Raw genomic sequence first — 12746 nt, 5'->3', positions numbered from 1 at the left:
CCAGAAAAATATTTTTCAGGGTGTAACACAGGAGGAGGCAATTGTGCCACTACACTTGAAGCACCCCATCCCAACCTATCAACTTTTGATATGTTGTAAGGACACATGGCCCCTTCAAGGGGACACAATAAATAGATATATATGTCCAATATATCAATAAAGTGTTCACTTTTTCTGTTTTTCCCCCTATCCCACTTTGCAATCATTTAGGCCCATTAGGATGGGCAGAAAAGCATTCATTTATGGTCTAATACACTTATAGTACATCTAACTATCATATACAATGCCCACAGGGCAGGGACAGAGCCCAGGAAGTGTTATGCACCTGTCAGGGGCCTTTCCTTTTTCAACTTCTTGCAGTCATGTGCATTGTGAGTCAAAGTGAGGTTCAGTGGTGAAAACCAACCAAAACCAACACAAAAGACAATGAAAGCGAGTGGTGGTGTGCCTATGTGGTACCTAGATGGTAGAACCTGTTCTTTGGGAGGGTTTTTTTGCAAGCTACAACACTCAAAGATGAGTGCTGAGGGTTGGGGGTGCTCCTGACAAAGAGGGAGCAAGAATGTGATGGAAAGCAATAGGGTAGACTGCTGTCAGCCTACAGAAGGATGGATGGTGACTTAATTCAATGTCCTAAGCTGTACTGAGCTCAGGGAGGGCTTGGAGTGAAGTATATGGATGATAGATGATGATAAGCAAAGTAGATGATAGCTAGACCCTTAATAAAGTCTCAACTATCGAAGCTGTTGAATGATTTACTGAGAGATGATAAATTGCGATCAAGAGGGGCTCTCTGATGTCTTCTTTTTTTTTTTTTTGCTACCTAAGTACAGTGACTTATATACAGTACAGGGGCGTTGCCTATGGAAAACAAGGTGTAAACACTTGGTAAGCGATTGGTAACTGATGAGTAAGGAATGTAAGCGATGGGTAATCATCTTGGAAAGCATTGGTAAGCACTGGTAAGGATAAGTAAGCCAAAAAGTGAAGAATCAGTAAGCAAAGTCAAAAGATTGGTAAGTATTGGCAATAGGTGAGTCAAAGACAGTCAGAATGTCAAAGTATGAGTCAAGCAATGTCAGGAACTGGGAAAGTGCACTGGAATCGCATTAGGGGGAGGCTGTGCATGTCACATCTTGAAGAGATTGCTTCTAGGCCAAAGTGGGATGACAGAGAGGCAGCGCTGACCTGATGCCGATATAGTACATCCAAAAGTGGACAGGGTGAGTCAGATGTCAACAGGGGTCAAGCTTTGGGGGTCTGTGGGGTGACAGGAGCATAGGGGATTGCAACTTTCCCCCCCAAACCATCCTCTCAGTGAAGCAAATAAAAACTTCATGAACGAGGCTCTGTTGGAAGAGAGGATGAAGGGGGAGCGTCTTCTGCTGTATCTTGCAACAAGGAGGCAAGATGTGCATCATACTCATCATGGATGCGATCAGGGAGAGTGGAGAACAGTAGATTATACTGTAGCTGTCACAATTTTGGAAGAATGATGGACGAGACTGGTATGAAGACGTTGCAGGGGGCAGGGAGGAAGGATCCATATGCTTCTTGGACTGGAGAGACTGAAATGACCACATAAGACCTTTCCAAGCGAATGACAGACCTGAGGCGACCAAAGAACGTCCTCCTGGAGGTCATACTGACAAAAAGAACATGCTGTCCAAGCTGGATGGGCTGAGAGGGGGCAGATGAGGGTGGGATGTACCAGGATGCTTCAGGACAGAAGCTGGTAGGAACTCCTGGTAGATATATGTAGCCATGGTCCCTAGCAAAGGGGACAAGTGAAATGACTGATGTGGAGGCAGCCATATCAGAAGAATTAGCAAAATGAGCGTCTTTTGGAGGGAGTGCTGTAGAAATGTGTGGAGTGCACAAATCCTTTCCAATCTTGGAAGGTAGGATCGCGTGGCTGAGCACTACAAGCGAGTGTGGGAATGGATTTGGTGTCTGCAGAACTGGTGGAGATATGTCGAAAACCGGAATGCCATACACGGGTGCTTAAGAATTTTATTGGTGCTTAACTCGCCTCCTCCTTTTTCTTTGGCACTGACAACTTGTTCTTGTGCAAGGGATGACTGCCGACATTGCTGGCTGTCCTTCTTTGCATGAGGGCTATGGTCTTCACCTCCATTCATCAGCTACATCCATGTCCACCTCACCAAACACCTTTGGTGTGTGACAGCGTCACATGCCTCATCACATCCCTTGTAGTTGTCACCATCCTGGGGGCTCAAATGCTCCAGGGAATGTTCAGATCTCCTGCTGTCAAGGTATTTCCAATACCTGTCAAGACTGCGTTGCCACTGTGATTTGGTATTCCACCACCCTCTCTGATGGACGACTTGCTCATTTCTCGCTTCTCTGACTCATTTATATTGCTTGTATGTTGTACTATAGCTCCGGTGTCAGGCTCCTCGCTGTGCATTGATTGCGCCAGCTGGTATAGCCTTCATTGCCTCCCTACTCCCATCTTAGACACTGTATGACTCTTGTTTATTTCACTGATGACTCTGTTGACTACTGTGGATACGTGTTGTGATGCATCGCGCACAACTGCTATGGTACTCGTACTTAGGGGTATATAAGCCTACATACCTTGTCCTGTATCTGCAGTTTTTCGATAGCTTGCAACTGAGCTTCATCCCTTCACTCTATCCTTGTTCTCTCTCCATGCAAACAACCTTAGGGACTCGCCAGTAGACAGAACCTCTGTCGGAATACTGTGATAACTCAGCCATAGGGGTTACAACAAGTTTGGCCCGCAGTCTCCCACCTCGCATGCTTTGTGCCTATTCCATTTGAAGAAGTCACCGTGCTCGGGCATAACAAAATTGAAAAACTCTTCACAGCTTTTGGGGACTTGTTGACCTCTTCGTGAAAGTCTACTTGGCCCTCAGTTACTGAACTTCAACAAACCACCAACTACCAACTGAAGCTCGTTGGTCTCCCTCAGAGCAAAGACTAACTTGTTTCGTTTTGCTCCTCGACTGCTCCAAACAAGCATAACAAGATCGAGAAGCACCCCTCTACCCTCAACCAGTCTCACTGCTCTACAGGCAGCCACTAGGCTTTAATAGATCGCCTCCCTAGGGCCAGCGCTTGTGTCTCCCTATGTGTAAAGTCACTCGCGCAACATCTCTCAACCGCTGACAGGTTTCTTTCGAGAAATAAATCCTCCCTCAGCTTTCGTTATCACTTCTCGTTAAAGTGTCTAACCCTCAGAAGTCGAGACCTCCAGTCCCTCCTAGATTAACTCCATTAGGACTTGGTAGAAACCCACCACTACCTCCTATACCAGGAAGAACCAGACCTTTGGCTACTGCAACAATCCCCCGACTATTGTATTTATCCCGTTTTAGGGATTTGGAAATTGTGCTTAGTTCAGAAGAAGAAGACAATCAGAAGTCAGATACTTCTTTCAGATCAGTCCTCAAGGAAGAACATCAAGCACATGAAATACCCATTATGTCCATGACACTCAGTCACGGAGAGTCAGCCCCTGAGATGCTGTCGAAGGTATTCTCCAAAGCAGAGCTGAGAGAAAAGTTGGAAGAACAACGACAGGCCCTAGCCAAGGACTGGCACAAGATTGCCAGTGCCCAGGGGGGTGACCCGTTTCCAACAGGAATGCCTACCAACTCAGCATTGCAAGTGTGGTATGCCAGGAATTTTGGAAAGGTAATTCCCCCAGAGGTCCCCATTGTTGGGTCCAGTAAGGGTAAGGCCCCAGCTGATCCTGATGATGCTTACAATGTCTGCCCACCCAATGGAGGAAGGGAATTTAATGTTGGGCATCCTGGCAAGTACAATGGAAGCCACAATGGGCTTCAGACCTGGGTTACACAGGTCAAAGGATATTTGAACCTGAACAAGCATGTTTACAACACAGAGTCGCTTAAAATCTCGTTTGCCTTGACGTACATGACTAAAGGTGCTGTGGTCTCATTCGCCAAAAATTACCAAAACAAAAACAAGCTTCTTGACGGAACAATTTACTACATGGACACCTTCCAGAGGTTCATGGAACGTCTCAAAGCTACTTTCAAATCGGGTGATCAGACTGCCCTCGCTATCCTATGCCTTTCTGATATCAAACAGGAGAAACAAGAGCTTGAAGTGTATATTGCTGAGTTTATGGGGCTTGTCAACAAGGCTCAACTCAAAGAAGAATCGCGTGAAGCAGGGATCTTCTTCGGAAAAGGATTAAATAAAGAATATCACGATTGGGTCCTTAACTCAGGGTGCATGCCTTCCACAGTTATTGAGTGGATACAATGCATGGGAGAAGCCAGAACTGCAATTGATACCAAGCATATCCTTGAAGGAAAGGAATCTTGGTATGAAAGGAAATTCATTCATTACCACGGAGGTTCCTGAGATCCTGATGTGATGGACATCGACAAATGAAGACGGAACGTTAGATGTTCAAACTCCAAAATTATGTGCTTCAAATGCAGAGCAAAGGGTCACTACAAACGTGACTGTAAATCCACAAAAAGCAAGTCCCTCCCCGGTATTTGCATCATTTTGTCAGAAGATGGGACAAAAACCATGTATATGGGAGATCGTTTGGCAACGGCCGAAGAAAAGAAAGCTCATGGAGTGGATTTTTGAATGGAACCTCTGAGACCCCTAAGGAAGGTTCCACTTCCATATTGTCTGCTAAATGTACTTCCCTAGATGACGAATCTACTATGCATGTTGGATCACCTTTGGGAAGGGTGTTCTTGCCAGACTATACAGCAGGGGTAATGGCCTGTGTTGATTCAGGTGCCAAGGTTTCATTAATTTCGGAGAAGATCATCCAGAAGTTATGAATACTGACTTACTGAGTCAAGACCAAGTTCAAAACAACATCCTTCACCGGAAAGGATGTGGAGTGGGTAACGAGAAAAGTTTCCATCCAGGTCATCATCAAGAACCATGTAGTTCATGTCAAGTGCTATGTCGGCCCACTGGTAGGGAAAGAGCATATTCTTCTGGGTATGCCTTTCCTCCGACAGTTCAAACCAAGAATGAACTGGGAGTCAGGAAGGATCACTTGTTGGGATGATGGGTACGTACCAACTCTGGAAACTGACTTATATATCAAAGAACAGGTCCTGTTGTATGAAGGAAGTGCGGTCAAGTTTAACAACGATGGTTCCGTAAAGGAACCGGTAAGTGTTAACAAAACTACTCTGTCCACAGAACTCGAGGCCACCCTGGCTGCTACAAAGGAGGAGGTAAAACTCCCAAAAGAATATCAAGAGTTTGCCCAGGTCTTCTTGGAAGAGGATATACCGCTGCCAGTCCATCACCCTGGGCTGGATCATGAAATCTGCCTAAAAGATGACTTCAAACCCAAGAAAGCAGCAGTATACCTGATGTCCCCAGATGAACTGAAGGTACTGGATGAGTTCCTGGAAGAAAATCTACAATGCAAGAAAATTCGACCCTCTACTTCGCCACAGGCAGTGCTGGTGTTCTTCATTGCAAAGAAGGATGGGAAAAAGCGATTAATCCAAGACTATCACTATCTAAATTCGTTCACCATCCAGGATGCACATCCTTTGCCGAACACTCAAGCATTGTTTGATGAGTTGGTCGAGTCCAAATACTATGCTAAGTTTGACATTCGATGGGGATTCACTAACCTTCATGTAAAAGAAGGAGATGAATGGAAAGGGGCTTTCATAACCCTGCATGGGTTGTTTGAGCCAACAGTAATGTTCTTCGGGCAGTGCAACTCACCGCCATCTTTCCAGAGGTATATGGATCGCACTTTCGAATCCCAGTGAGGGAAACAAGTAGGGTACATGGATGATGTAGCAATCCATGGGAAGACCAGGGAGGAACTTCAGGCCCACGTCCAAGAATTCCTAAAAATTTGCGAGACAGAAGGACTATGCCTCAAGATTAGCAAATGTGTCTTTGAGGCTGAAGAAATCGAGTTCCTCAGAATGATAATAGGAAAGGGGCATATGGAAACTTCGCTGACAAAGACCGACACCATCAGCACTTGGGAAGCCCCTGACAATCTTACGGGACTTCACTGATTCCTTGGGTTCTGCAATTTCTATCGCAAATTCATCCCTTCCTTCTCAAGTGTTGCTCGTCCCCTCCATGACCTCACCAAAAAAGGGGTGTCCTTTCAGTGGACTCCGGAATGCAATTCCGCATTCAAGAAACTCAAAGCTTTGTTATGCTCCACTCCGGTCCTCACTATCCCCGACTTCGCCAAGCCCTTTGGCTTGTTCACAGATGCTTTGAAACTCGGAACTGGTGTGGTACTCGCACAAAAAGGAGTTGATGGTGAATGGCATCCCTGTTCCTACCTCTCCCAATCCCTTGTTGGTGCCAAGCAACGTTACCAGGTTTACGACCTGGAAATGTTGGCGGTTATCTGAGCACTCAAGGCTTTCCGACCTTACCTCCTTTCCCCGGTCGAACCTACGGTGGTCTTTACTGACCACAAAAACCTAGAGTACTACTGTGAGCTGAAACAGCTCACTCCCCACCAAGCCCATTGGGCTGCCACAGTGCAGTCCTACCCCATTTGTTTTTCCTGGCAGGCTGGTCACCTCCAGGTCCTGGCTGACACTCTTTCCCAAAAAAGCGAGGTGGAGGAGCCTGCCCCAGTTGCCACGGTCCTTCCACCAGACCTTTGGCTTTCGGAGGGGGTGGACCCCCAAATTTGCCTTGTTTCACCTTCATTTTCCGTTACAAAGCTACAAAAACAACTAAAAATAAATCATCTTTGTAGGATTAACCATTTCCCAGCTTGCTCATCGCAGTCTAAATCAAACCTGAAGCTGTATTCCTGCCCATCTGAGGAAAAATCAAAGGGGAATAGGCTGCCTGGCGCTCGCCCTTCAGAGGAACTAGTCAAAGGAGCAAAAGGGGTTTACACAATTTCAGCTGACTTGTACGAACATGTTAAAAATGATGCATCAAAGGTCTCTACAGGTCTGGAAACCTGGGATAATGTCACAACAGCAGAAGATGGAACAAAAAGGTTCAGAATGACATGTCTCTATATCCCCCCAGAACATCGGCAATACTGTATGAGGACTTATCACGATCATGAGTCTTCCAGGCACCCTGGTCAGAAAGCAATGTTTGCCAAAATGAGGAAAGAAGTCTGGTGGGAGGGTATGGGAAAGGACATCAAGGCCTACGTTGCAGGATGCCCAGTTTGCCAAACAACCAAGGTCATCACCCACCTGCCAACTCCCCCAGTGGTCCTGCACGACACCCCTAAGAACATGTTCCCATTCCAACAGATATCTATGGATCTCATCACAGATCTTCCCATCTCAGGAGAAGCAGGCTATGATTCTATTCTCATGGTTGTTGACCAGGGGCTAACTAAAGCCACCCTGTTTGTTCTGTGTCACAAGACTATTGACTCCGTCAGGCTAGCCCGACTCTTCCATCAGTTCATTTATTCCCAATATGGAATCCCAGAGTCGGTAATCTCAGATTGTGGACCACAGTTTGCCTCCTCTTTTACTAGAGAATTGTACAAAGCTATAGGGGGAAAAAGCAAACTCTCATCTGGATATCACCCACAAACTAATGGAGAGAGTGAACATGTCAATCAAGAGGTGGAAGGGTACTTGTGACTGTACTGCTCGGAATTTCCAAATTCTTGGTTGACAAAACTCCCGTCTGCCAAGTTCGCTCATAATGCTTGGGTGCATTCCATTCATCAAATGACCCCTTTTTCTCTCTTGCTTGGATACGATCCGTCCCCTTACCCAGAGGTCCAGTTTACGCTGGTACCTTCTGTAGACGAAAGGCTAGAATGATTGGCCTCCAGCCAAGATGTTGCCATCCTGGCACACAAAAAGGCCCAGGACCTCATGCATTCATGCTAAAAAGGGTCTTATGTCGCACTGAAGGTAGGAGACCAAGTACTCCTGGATACCAGGCACCTCCACATCAAAAACCAGTGTGACAAGATTGCACCTCAACATCTCAGACCCTTCAAGGTGACTCAGGTGGTGTCACCTGTCGCTTTCCAGTTGGATCTTCCACAAATGTGGAAGGTACATCCAGTATTTCATGCCTCCCGGATCTTCCCTTTTGTTGAAAATGAAACATATGGAGCTGTGCCCACAGCCCCTTTACCAGAGTTGGTTGACAACGAGATTGAGTGGGAGTTAGAGGCAATACTAAATCATAAAACGGATGGTTGCAGAGGGAAATGACGCTATTTGGTTAAATGGAAGGGCTTCCCCCATTCATCAAATACATGGGAGCCCGAGGAACATATAAAAGACCATGTGTCTGAAGCCCTCGACCAGTACAATCTTGCCCACCACCTTAGCTCATAGATGGACTCCCCTCGCTCTGTCAACACTGAGAATGACTACACTGACATCCCCTTTGCCTCAGAATCTGTTTACAATGCCGACGATGATGGGATCATTCCCCCTGTCTGTGTCTATGCCCCAACCTCACCTCCAACATCCCCCGCTGGCTTTTATGTCTCCGGATTCTCCTCACCCGTCTCTCAACCCTGTCTGGTATTGCCCCCTGTCTCCAGGGCTTGTGGACCACGTCCACTCCTGGGGTTCTCAATCAAGTGCATCCCCGCACCTGCAGTCAGAGTCCCCCTTAGAGAGGACAGTAGCCACAAGGGAAAGGGTAAGGTGCAAACTAACAATGACCCCAATACACCAGCAACCACCTCCCATGCTGCCAATGCTCCCAAATCTCCCCACTTACACACCGCCTTCACCACCTACTCCGACAGCACTCAATGTGCTGCCCTTGACCTCCTCACAACCACTGCCACTGCCTGGCTTGACCAGCAGTGACTACCAATCTCAGCAACTGATTACCTGGACGTTGTTAGGGCACTTGACCTCTTCAATGATGGGGACAACATTAATGGGTGCTCACCAGAACAGGTTGAGTATTTTGGGTTGTTGTCTCAAGTCTACAGAGTGTCAGACGTAGTCAATGGGCTGGTATCAAAGATCCACACTCAGAAATTAAGTGGAACAGCCCCTTTGTCCAAAGTAATCATGATCGACATGCTCGAGAAGGCCTCATCAGATATTACTGAGGCAGTTACCAGTGGAGCTTACCATCACTTACGACAGCAACAGATAGGGGAGTTCTTGGTGCCACTGACCGCTCGGCTCCTGGACCGTATCATCCCGAAACAAGAGGAACCATCAGTTTTGAAGTTGAAGTCTGACGTAGTGGATCAGGAGAAGGAGAAGCAGTGGTGTGCCATGGAAGTAGGGTTTCTTGATTCTGGAGAACTCTTTAAAGAGGTTGGTGCCCACCTTGGTACAGGAACTCACAACTCTGCCTGGGAGGTTTTGTTGCAGGATGCATTGTGGGCGGGTATCCACAAGAATTACCATAATGCCATCCATGCCTCTGACCCTCTCCCTTCGGCTCCCTTCATCCCTGTACCTGCTGATCAACTTTGGTTCTATCTCAGAGGTCAATCTCCTGTCCCTCCCGACCATGTCCTCTACCAGCACACATGCTACCAGTGCCGTTACTTGGGACATTGGTCGTGCCACAACAGACATGGCTCCCACTATACTCCGGCCCTCAAGGAACTGCCATCTCCATCACCTTTATCACCCATCACCTCTAGGACGCATTCCCACATTTATACTACTCGCAGACCCCTATCCACCCGTCATGCTAATGCAACTTCCGGCTCGTCCTCAAGGGTCTGAGGACCTTAGGGGGGGGTTGATGTTATGCACCTGTCAGGGGCCTTTCCTTTTTCAACTTCTCGCAGTCATGTGTGTCATGTGCCTCATCGTGTCCCTTGTAGTTGTCACCATCCTGGGGGCTTGAATGCTCCAGGGAACATTCGGATCTCCCACTGTCAAGGTATTTCCAATACCTGTCAAGACCACGTTGCCACTGTGATCCAGTATTCCACCACCCTCTCTGATGGATGACTTGCTCATTTCTCGCTTCTGACTCGTTTATACTGCTTGTATGTTGTACTATAGCTCCAGTGTCAGGCTCCTCGCTGCGCATTGATTGCACCAGCCAGTATAGCCTTCGTTGCCTCCCTACTCCCATCTTAGACACCATATGACTCTTGTTTATTTCACTGATGACTCTGTTGACTACTGCAGATATGCGTCATGTGTGACTGCTACAGTACTCATACTTAGGGGTATATAAGCCTACATACCTCATCCTGTATCTGCAGTTTTTTGATAGCTTGCAACTGAGCTTCATCCCTTCACTCTATCCTTGTTCTCTCTCTGCATGAACAACCTTAGGGACTCGCCAGTAGACAGAACCTCTGTTGGAATACTGTGATAACTCAGCCATAGGGGTTACGACAAGTTCAGCCCGCAGTCTCCCACCTCACACACTTCGTGCCTATTCCATTTGAAGAAGTCACCACACTTGGGCATAACAGGAAGGAAGGGAGGCTGGGGGCAATGAGGGCAGTGTGTGGGAATGTTGGATATCAGGCACATGCCAAATGAGGACATGTTTTGGGAGTATTAGTGGCTGTGCTTTTTTATGCTTATGTAATTACATAAAATGTGGAGGAGTGGGGATTTGTGGGGAGAAACTCCCAAGGGGAGGGGGTGGGCAGATCTCAGATCTGCACTACTAGTATACTGACACATCACTACTGGTATAAGGGAGTTAGGCAGCCTTGCATCACAGTAATGCTACAATTATCACACTTTGATGCATCAAAATGACACTATAGCCTGGGATGTTGAAAAAAGCATCTCAATTTTCAGGGTGCAGTGACCTTGTAAACAAGGTGATGACCACGTGACCTACGACCGAACAAACTGCATGAATGTATGACTGCATAACCTACGACCGAACGAACTGCACGACCTTCGGACTGCATGAATGTGTGACCGCGTGACCTACGGCCGAACGAACTGCATGACTGCAGTGTCCGGTGTCCTCCTAACCGACGATACTTCCTAACTTCGAAGATACGTGCTGCACGTCCACGTGACCGCCGGAAAAAGTTCCAACTTTGGGCCGTACGGAAGCGCGATTGTCCGGCTTTCCATATCGAGTGACACAACTACAGCGAATGGCATTGCTAACGGTAGTATTGTGGCCGCATCCCCAGCCTGTTAGAATAAGTCCTTGATCTCTGGTCGAGACTTGGAAATTTTCGGGGGGAACACGGAGGTCGCTGTAACATTCATCTGTACAATTATCTATATACGGTATCCGAGTTCGATATATGTATGAAGCGTGGTCACTGAGAACCGTTAGAGTAGCCCGACATTATTTTCAGCAACGCCCTGCTAGGTTAAGTGCTATTAGGAAAGCCATTCAAATCTGCATGAGTACGTACATACTGGTGATTGGGTACCAAAAATGCACAGCTGGCACAGATATCAAACGGGAACGCGCATAACAGGAATACGACGGGGCGCAGTAGGAGAGCGCATGACGAGTACGACCTACACAATCTCCGGTATCAGCACTTCAGTATCAAAGGTACTGGCCAGGTCTTGAACGCAAGCGGTAATCTCGCAATCGCTTGCAATTCTCTTGTACTCGTTGTGAGGTAACCTCTTCAGGAGAAGTGCGCTGAATGGCTGCCTCAGCTGTTCCAATTGCTCCCAAACAGCCTCGTCATCGCTCGCGGTCTGCGTTTCCAGTGATTTCGGATCCCAAGGACGGACAAGGATATATGCACTAGCTTTATCACTAAGTTGGTGCGACAATGTGATATTGACAGGCCTAAGGCGTGATGCGTGAATCACGTATGTGTAATGTGAGGAGCTAGTCGAGAAACTTTGCTGGCTGACTTGGGTGACTTTGTGGATGATGGAGGGCAACACAAGCCTCCTACTGACAAATCTGGCACGCGGTAACGCTGCAAGAGTACTGTACAACTCCTGTGCCTTTGCAAGAACCAGGGCACTGCGTCCAATAGGGTCGTTAGGGGTCGAGCGGTCCTGGGGTATCACGCGATAAGGTGCGAGGTTGGCAGGGAAACAACTATTGAATGACGACGGCTTCCCAACCCAATCCAGAACCGAAACATCTCCAGAACGTGAGATGATCTCTGCCAGGAGACGTCCGAGTGCATTCTCCACAGATTCGCCGTAGAGGACTGACAAGCGAACCTCGAAGATTCCAAAAAGTGAGTAGGCAATATCTTCCGGTCGAGTGGTTCTACGGACTGATGCCCAGTGGAGTCTGGTTCGTGCGTCATCCATGCCCGGATAGAAATCTACAAGATGCCGTTTCGTTATTCCCGTAACATTCTGGAGCTCTTCAAGCACAGCAGGATCTGTTTTATGATTCGTGCTATCATTCTTCGTGTAGAGCGACCAGTCGGACCTATAGAAGAGGACGGTGGGTGAAGCCAACAGCTCTTGGAGTGTCCAGCCTTGCTCGAACCAGACACTACTGGCAAGCGAATCAGTGTCGGAGACATCGGAAAGGTACACGATCGTCAGCGATGACCGGCGATACCAAGAAAACAAAGACCAAAACGCTTCGTCTGATTCGGCGCTACTGCGTCTGTTGATGCAACATGTATCGCTCCATGCCCAATCGAAATGGCGTTTGAGAGCATGAACGCAAAACTGTTGGAGCTTTGCCAGACCGTCCGTGCCCCCCAAGTCATAGATCTTTTTGCCTTCGATTTCACGTAGTAAGGGCTCGCCACTCCCCCACCTGTGAGACAGCATGACAATTTGAAAGAAGTCTGTAACCGCACTACCGATCTCCGTTTGGAACTGCTGCTCGGTGAGTAAATGGGC

Source organism: Pisolithus orientalis (genome assembly GCF_024613125.1).
Source record: "Pisolithus orientalis strain OTSU chromosome Unknown F5J12scaffold_83, whole genome shotgun sequence".
In the NCBI taxonomy this organism is placed as follows: Eukaryota; Fungi; Basidiomycota; class Agaricomycetes; order Boletales; family Pisolithaceae; genus Pisolithus; species Pisolithus orientalis.
The sequence above is the reverse complement of the archived record's forward strand: the minus strand, read 5'-3'. Positions refer to the sequence as shown.